Here is a 9,842-nt window from a genome sequence, read left to right on the forward strand (position 1 = left end):
ACATCACCATTATCCTCCTCATCCCTCGCCTGCCTACCTCTCCTCTGTCTTCAATAGGGCAATGGCCATAGGGGTAAAGGAGTGCTTGGGCCTGTTAGTCTTAACAGTGGGGAATCTAAACCAGGAGCCAGACCTGGAACTCATGGTGTAGGGGGTTAGGCATAGTCAGACAGGATGAATTCTGCCTTCCTCGCCACTTGTCTGTTGTACAGATCAGACAGACTACTCTGCTGGACGCCTGTGATCTTACTGCCCACTTTCACTATTTCTAGCTAGCTAGCTATTTTTTACTTTTACACCAAGGTTGCCGTACCAGCAAATAAAATGAAATGTTAAGACAGACTCTATGTACGACTTACAAAAGACTCATGAAGGTCCTTTCTACCTGGAACTTTGCCAGTTGTCTGAGACAAAGGCTTTGCTGGCCCTTACACAACATGTCAGTGTTAGACTCAAAGTTATTATCAATAATTTGTGCCAAAATACTTGTAGTTGTCTACAGTGTTTACCTTCTGGCCCTTGATGATAGTGTTCTGAGGGGTAGGGGGTTGACACCTGAAATCAATACACATATGTTTTTTTTTTTGTCACATTCAGTTGTAAGAATACACTGTCACACCAATGTACAAAATCATTAACAACAGGGCCATGTGCAGTTTCCTTATCATGTGCCATTAAACCCTACAACTCATCCAGAACGCCGCAGCCCGTCTGGTGTTCAACCTTCCCAAGTTCTCTCACGTCACCCCGCTCCTCCGCTCTCTCCACTGGCTTCCAGTTGAAGCTCGCATCCGCTACAAGACCATGGTGCTTGCCTACGGAGCTGTGAGGGGAACGGCACCTCAGTACCTCCAGGCTCTGATCAGGCCCTACACCCAAACAAGGGCACTGCGTTCATCCACCTCTGGCCTGCTCGCCTCCCTACCACTGAGGAAGTACAGTTCCCGCTCAGCCCAGTCAAAACTGTTCGCTGCCCTGGCCCCCAATGGTGGAACAAACTCCTCACGACGCCAGGACAGCGGAGTCAATCACCACCTTCCGGAGACACCTGAAACCCCACCTCTTCAAGGAATACCTAGGATAGGGTAAGTAATCCTTCTCACCCCCCTAAAAGATTTAGATGCACTATTGTAAGTGGCTGTTCCACTGGATGCCATAAGGTGTATGCACCAATTTGTAAGTCGCTCTGGATAAGAGCGTCTGCTAAATGACTTAAATGTAAATGTAAATGTTAAATGTAAATGAAGGAGACTGACTATTACAGAGTGGTCTGCAAACTTCAGGATGCATCTGTTCTCGTTCTGGCTACAACAATCATCAGTGTACAGAAATATTGTAGAGGAATGGCGAGAGGACACACCACTGGGGTGAGCCTGTTTATGATGATAGCTCCCCTGACAAGCACCCATTCACCGTCCTTCACCCTCTGGGTTCTTCTGTTCGTTAGAAAGTCAAGGATCCAGCCCACTATATGAGTCTACACCAAAATGATTAGTGAGTTTGTTCACTAACAGATAGGGCTGAATGGTATTAAAAGCAGATGAGAAATCAACAAATAACAGCTTGGCATGAGTTTTGGTGCTCTAGATGTTTGTATAGAAGATCAAGTAGGGTATCAATTAGCATCCTGTACACCCTGCTTAGCCCTATATACAAACTAAAACGGATCAAGATGGTGCTGTGTCTTGTCCAAAAGCCTTCTTAATCAGTTTCTCAAAGGACTTCATTACCAAGGAGGTCAAGGTGACTGGTCTGTAGTCATCAAGACTAGACAGACTCACAAGATGACGTGCACCATTGTGTAATAATGCTTTAATCACTTCTTGAGCTGATTGTGACAGCTGGTGGTGCATGGCACACTGACTGTGATAGCTGGTGGTGCATGGCACACTGACTGTGATAGCTGGTGGTGCATGGCACACTGACTGTGATAGCTGGTGGTGCATGGCACACTGACTGTGATAGCTGGTGGTGCATGGCACACTGACTGTGATAGCTGGTGGTGCATGGCACACTGACTGTGATAGCTGGTGGTGCATGGCACACTGACTGTGATAGCCGGTGCATGGCACACTGACTGTGATAGCCGGTGCATGGCACACTGACTGTGATAGCTGGTGGTGCATGGCACACTGACTGTGATAGCTGGTGGTGCATGGCACACTGACTGTGATAGCTGGTGGTGCATGGCACACTGACTGTGATAGCCGGTGCATGGCACACTGACTGTGATAGCCGGTGCATGGCACACTGACTGTGATAGCCGGTGCATGGCACACTGACTGTGATAGCTGGTGGTGCATGGCACACTGACTGTGATAGCTGGTGGTGCATGGCACACTGACTGTGATAGCCGGTGCATGGCACACTGACTGTGATAGACAGTGCATGGCACACTGACTATGATAGCCGGTGCATGGCACACTGACTGTGATAGCCGGTGCATGGCACACTGACTGTGATAGCCGGTGCATGGCACACTGACTGTGATAGCCGGTGCATGGCACACTGACTATGATAGCCGGTGCATGGCACACTGACTGTGATAGCCGGTGCATGGCACACTGACTGTGATAGCCGGTGCATGGCACACTGACTGTGATAGCCGGTGCATGGCACACTGACTGTGATAGCCGGTGCATGGCACACTGACTGTGATAGCCGGTGCATGGCACACTGACTGTGATAGCCGGTGCATGGCACACTGACTGTGATAGCTGGTGGTGCATGGCACACTGACTGTGATAGCTGGTGGTGCATGGCACACTGACTGTGATAGCCGGTGCATGGCACACTGACTGTGATAGCCGGTGCATGGCACACTGACTGTGATAGCCGGTGCATGGCACACTGACTGTGATAGCCGGTGCATGGCACACTGACTATGATAGCCGGTGCATGGCACACTGACTGTGATAGCTGGTGGTGCATGGCACACTGACTGTGATAGACAGTGCATGGCACATTGACTGTGATAGCCGGTGCATGGCACACTGACTGTGATAGCCGGTGCATGGTACACTGACTTTGATAGCCGGTGCATGGCACACTGACTGTGATAGCCGGTGCATGGCACACTGACTTTGATAGCCGGTGCATGGCACGCTGACTGTGATAGCCGGTGCATGGCACACTGACTATGATAGCCGGTGCATGGCACACTGACTGTGATAGCTGGTGGTGCATGGCACACTGACTGTGATAGACAGTGCATGGCACATTGACTGTGATAGCCGGTGCATGGCACACTGACTGTGATAGCCGGTGCATGGCACACTGACTATGATAGCCGGTGCATGGCACACTGACTGTGATAGCTGGTGGTGCATGGCACACTGACTGTGATAGACAGTGCATGGCACATTGACTGTGATAGCCGGTGCATGGCACACTGACTGTGATAGCCGGTGCATGGTACACTGACTTTGATAGCCGGTGCATGGCACACTGACTGTGATAGCCGGTGCATGGCACACTGACTTTGATAGCCGGTGCATGGCACGCTGACTGTGATAGACAGTGCATGGCTCATTGATTGTGATAGACAGTGCATGGCTCATTGATTGTGATAGCTGGTAGTGCATGCCACACTGATTGCGATTGCTCAATGAAAGCCTATTGTAAAGTAGAGATTTTGTAAGATGGGTGCCACACCTCATAGGGATAGAGTACCACAGTATTAGTCATAATACCCATCAAACCTAGCAGTCAAACAAGGAAATGGTTCCAATTGTTTTTACACCATTAATTTTAGAAACATTTTAAATAAGTTATGTGTTTCGTGTAGGCTTACCTTGACGTGACGTGACATGTACTGTATATCTAATTAGCTGCTTATGTGGCAATCATAAAGTACTGCAAATGACATGATGATTTGAATGAGACTGCCGAATCGAGGCAAAGGTAAGAATCTCTGGATTAACTATCTAATGTTAGCTAAATTTAGTAATTAATAAATTGGCTACATTTCAGAAAAATTGACAATTCTGTGAACAGTCTTATGCAAGTTTTAAATTGACATAATACCTTTTAGCAAAGGTGTCAGCTAGAGATGACGAGCAGGAGCTTGCAGGGATTTGTAGTCTTGCATGATGTTTATTTTGATGCTAATTAGCATTTTCGAATATGAGATGAAATAAAGTCAAATATATTGATAAAAGTCTCCTTGTCTGAGAGAGATTTATATGGTTATCAAAATGTTACGTCAAGGTAAGCCTACACGAAACACAGCCCTTATATTAAGTGTTTCTAAAATCCCCATATGGGAAAAATGAATGGTGTAAAAATGATTGGAACCATTTCCCTGTTTGACCGCTAGGTTTTATGGGTATTATGATACCACTGTGCGGCTCTATGTTGTTAAACTTAGCCTGATTGACACATCTGTTCAGCTATTACATTCCACTCCTTGCCACTCCTGTCATTTACCAAAGATTTGGAAAAGACTGGAACCCAGACTACGTGGTGGCAACCATCTTACAAAATAAAGGTTGAATATTTTTTTTTATAAACACATCAAGGAAGGAGCAGTTTTTCCATGAACCTTTATGCATGAGTAAACAGCACACAACTGACAGGAACGACTTCTGGGTTGTTTTCCTGATATGTGGACCCAAAACATGGGATGGGATGTTCTGATGTTATTTGGTAGTCTGAGAGGGATAGTGCATGGCATGTTTTGCATGGCACACTAATTGGGAAAGCTGATGGTGCATGGCACACTGGTTGGGATAGCTGATGGTGCATGGCACACTGATTGAGATAGCTGATGGTGCATGGCACACTGATTGGGATAGCTGATGGTACATTGCACACTGACTGGGATAGCTGATGGTGCATGGCACACTGATTGGGATAGCTGATGGTGCATGGCACACTGATTGGGATAGCTGATGGTGCATGGCACACTGATTGGGATAGCTGATGGTGCATGGCACACTGATTGGGATAGCTGATGGTGCATTGCACACTGATTGGGAAAGCTGATGGTGCATGGCACACTGATTGGGATAGCTGATGGTGCATGGCACACTGATTGGGATAGCTGATGGTGCATGGCACACTGATTGGGGTAGCTGATGGTGCATGGCACACTGATTGGGATAGCTGATGGTGCATGGCACACTGATTGGGATAGCTGATGGTGCATGGCACACTGATTGGGATAGCTGATGGTGCATGGCACACTGATTGGGATAGCTGATGGTACATTGCACACTGATTGGGATAGCTGATGGTGCATGGCACACTGATTGGGATAGCTGATGGTGCATGGCAAACTGATTGGGGTGGCTGATGGTGCATTGCACACTGATTGGGATAGCTGATGGTGCATGGCACACTGATTGGGATAGCTGATGGTACATTGCACACTGATTGGGATAGCTGATGGTGCATGGCACACTGATTGGGATAGCTGATGGTGCATGGCACACTGATTGGGATAGCTGATGGTGCATGGCACACTGATTGGGATAGCTGATGGTGCATGGCAAACTGATTGGGGTGGCTGATGGTGCATTGCACACTGATTGGGATAGCTGATGGTGCATGGCACACTGATTGGGATAGCTGATGGTACATTGCACACTGATTGGGATAGCTGATGGTGCATGGCACACTGATTGGGATAGCTGATGGTGCATGGCACACTGATTGGGATAGCTGATGGTGCATGGCACACTGATTGGGATAGCTGATGGTGCATGGCACACTGATTGGGATAGCTGATGGTGCATGGCACACTGATTGGGATAGCTGATGGTGCATGGCACACTGATTGGGATAGCTGATGGTGCATGGCACACTGATTGGGATAGCTGATGGTGCATGGCACACTGATTGGGATAGCTGATGGTGCATGGCACACTGTTTGGGATAGCTGATGGTGCATGGCACACTGACTCTGATAAAACACTCCGGCCACCCATGTCATAGATTGTTCTCTCTGCTACTGCACAGCAAGCGGTACTGATGCAGTCTGGGACCAACAGGACCCTGAACAGCTCCTACCCCCAAGTTATAAGACTGATCGGAAGTTAAGTTACTTAGTTAGTTAAATAGTTAACCAAATAGCTACCCAGACTATCTGCATTGACCCTTTTGCACTAACATGTTTGACTCTTCACATACACTGCTGCTACTGTTTATTATCTATCGTATTGCCTTGTCACTTCATTCATAGTTACATGTACATATCTACCTCAATTACCTCGTACCCCTGCACATCAACTTATTACTGGTACCCTTTGTATTAAGTTATCATTACTCATTGTGTATTTATTATTACTTTTATTATTACGTGTTTTATTTGTTATTTAATTTTTCTATTTTTGCTGCATTGTTAGGAAGGGCACGTAAGTAAGCATTTCACTGTTGGTCTACACCTGTTGTTTATGAAGAACGTAACAAATATAATCTGATTTGATTTTGATTGTTCCTTGGTGCATGGGACACTGGTTGTGATCGCTCAATGAAAGCCTATTGAAGAGTAAGTGTGGTAACATGTTACATCTGCAATAGCTGCAGATGTAATGCATTAGAAGACATCATGAGAACAACCTCCCTTGTAATGCTTTCTAATAATGGGCCTGACTAAGTACCAGTCAATTTTTGTCAGTTGAAATGTTGATACATAGAGAGACATATCATAAGCCTCACCATAAGACATTGAAGGCTCATACATACTTGTAACAATTTATAAAGCATTATATCTGCAGGCTTGAGGTAAAGTGTTGCCATAAGGGTCAATACAAGAGACTACACCACCCTCTACTGTTGATGTGCACATACTGTATTCACTTGTAAATGAAAAAGGTGTGACTTCAGCAGTGGCGTAAAGTACATAAGTAAAAATACTTGAAAGTACTACTTAAGTAGTTTTTTGGAGTATCTGTACTTTACTTTTGATATTTTTGATAACTTTTACTTTTTTCACTACAATCCTAAAGAAAATTATGTACTTTTTACTCTATACATTTTCCCTGACTCCAAGTTCTCGTTACATTTAGAACGCTTAGCAGGACAGGAAAATGGTCTAACTCACATACTTATCAAGAGAACATCCCTGGTCATCCTACTGCCTCTGATTTAGCGGACTCACTAAACACATGCTTCGTTTGTAAATGATGTCTGAGTTTTGGTGTGCCCTTGGATATTCATAAGTTCTTTTTTTTAAATGGTGCCGTCTGGTTTGCTTAATATAAGGAATGTGAAATGATATACACTTGCACTTTTACTTTTGATACTTAAGTATATTTCAGCAATTACATTTACTTTTGATACTTAAGAATATTTTAAAAAAACAAATGCTTATAGACTTTTACTCGAGTAGGATTTTACTGGTTGACTTTCACTTTTACTTGAGTCCTTTTCTATTAAGGTATCTTTGCGTTTACTCAAGTGGGTACTTTTTCCACCACTGTACTTCAGTAAATAGAAAACTCAACTGTTGTTTGTGTTAAAAAACATTTCTATCCCTTTCCAAGCACTCTACAAAATACCATCAGAACACCCTATTCCTTGTTTTGGGTCCGCATATCAGGAAATGTACCCAGGAGTCATTCCTGTCAGTTGTGTGCTGTTGGTAGAGCATGGTGCTTGCAATGACAGGGTTGTGGGATTGATTCCCATGGTGGATCTGTATGAAAATGTATGCACTCACTGCTGTAAGTCGCTCTGGATGAGAGTGTCTGCTGATTGACTAAAATGTACTCTTGCATCAAAGTTAATGCCAAACTGATCCTTCCTGGATGTGTTTAGGCCTACTACCAAATATCATCATCCCATTTCTTGTTTTGGTGCACAAATCAGGCCCTCGTCAAGAGGTTCAGTTCTCTTGGCGTAAAGGCTTAGGTGTTGGGTTGACAGTTGCTGGACCCGCGTTTGAGTCCTGGTCAGGGCAACCCCCTGAATTCACTAAATTTGTGTTAGAAGTGGGATGGCACTCGTGAGGCAATTGCAGGGGCATGTATACTTGATGTGAGGGACTTGGTATAGAGAAGTGTAGGGACAAGATAGCTCCTGAAGGAAGGGGGTTGTGTAGTGACCTTACCGCAACACCTAGCAACCTTGTCAATGGGGTTGGATCTCTTGGCATAATGGATAAGGTATTGTGTTGACAGTCGGACCTGAATTTGAATCCAGGTCGAGGGGCTACCCCCGAATTCGAATACATACAGTATATGATGATAGATGAATAGACTGCATTAGCCTAGGTTGTTAATCTAAAATCTGTCTTCACATTTGGATTAGGGTTGGAAATGAGGCTTCCCTAGGATTAGATTTGGAAATAAAGTTAGGCCTTGGTTTGAGCTCTGATAGCCTAGGGGTTGGAGATGATCAGGGCTAGTGTATGTTTAGTTATGGGTTGAACTGATAAGGCTATGGATAGGGTTTAATATATTGATCTATTCCTCCACTAGACTGTTTAATATTTACCGTTAATTATTTATGAGTTATCACTGACTCCCTGGCCAAGTGCCTGTGCCATGTGCTCTGTCCTCCAATCGTGCTACAGCAGGGAGAAGCCTCTGACTGCAGCGTGCAGTTAGGTGCAGGGCTCAATGTGTGTAGAGTCAAACTTCGGGACCAGGCTAAATGTAGGAGGAGTCAAACGCGTTTAACGCTGAACCCTTAAAGGTCACCCAAGTTTTTATTTCACCTTTATTTAACCAGGTAGGCTAGTTGAGAACAAGTTCTCATTTACAATGGCCAAGATAAAGTTGAGGTAAACGTCGAAAGTATCAACATCAACGAAAGCAAATCTTAATCGAGCCTAACCTACATGGATAAAAATATAAACCATGGAAGTAAATGAGACTGTCATTATGCATAATGTACTTTGTAATATTCATGTTATACCAGGGCAGTGGTATGTTTTTATATGACCAACTACCGCACCGATGTTAGCATAGCGTTAATTTGCACCCTTTTTCACGTGAGCTAGCTAAGTAGCAATAGCACCCGTTTGCATGTGAGCTAGCTAATTGCTTACAATGAGGGAATCTTATTTGGACAAATGTGCCTACTTGAGCAGTAAGCCTCAGTTTACATGTACAGTTATTTAATCGATTTGATCGTTGATTTTTTTTGTGTTTCTTCAATATATGCCATGTGTTTGGCTGGCTCTAAATGTGTATTGTTGATGCTGACCGCCATTCCTTAAGTTACACATAGTGAGTCTACACAGCCTAGACAAAGTATATACAATCATGAAATTAAACAGCTTATTTTATGCCTTTCTAATTATCATGCCATTTATGTCTATGCTTATTTTCTTTGATATAGAGACATGTTATTGTAGGGCGGAAATAAACTAAATGCTGCAGCAGTCATCTTCATCACTGCCCCTTCTGCACATAAGGCTGAACAATATATGGTCAACAACCACATCAAAGGTCAACAACCACATCAAAGGTCATGCTTCAGTGAGGCACAGAGGTACTATTTATTTCTTTGTTTATTAAATATATTTGACGTTCACGTTTCTTTGATTTGCCCTATTTTTTTTCAGTTACATCAGTGTATTTAGTTTCATTATATAACTTGTTACTTTACTGTTATTCCTATTTTCACAATCATAAAGTGGCTTCAGTTGTAGAAATGCGACACACTGTGTTTGCTGCAAACAGCCACGTCACTACTACTTGGTTTCCACCAGCATCATTGAACCCCATGGATCACTTGCTGGTAATTTCTTTAATGATTCATCCATTTCTTATTGTGTTGGTTATTATTTTTGTAACAACGAAGTACTCATGTTTATATTCAACTATTGTTTTCCTTTTCCTTAGGACAATGCAGCAGGTCAGCAGTGGATTCTTATTCCAGTATGGGAACCT

The sequence above is a fragment of the Oncorhynchus keta genome, chromosome 14 (genome assembly GCF_023373465.1).
Source record: "Oncorhynchus keta strain PuntledgeMale-10-30-2019 chromosome 14, Oket_V2, whole genome shotgun sequence".
Classification (NCBI taxonomy): Eukaryota; Metazoa; Chordata; class Actinopteri; order Salmoniformes; family Salmonidae; genus Oncorhynchus; species Oncorhynchus keta.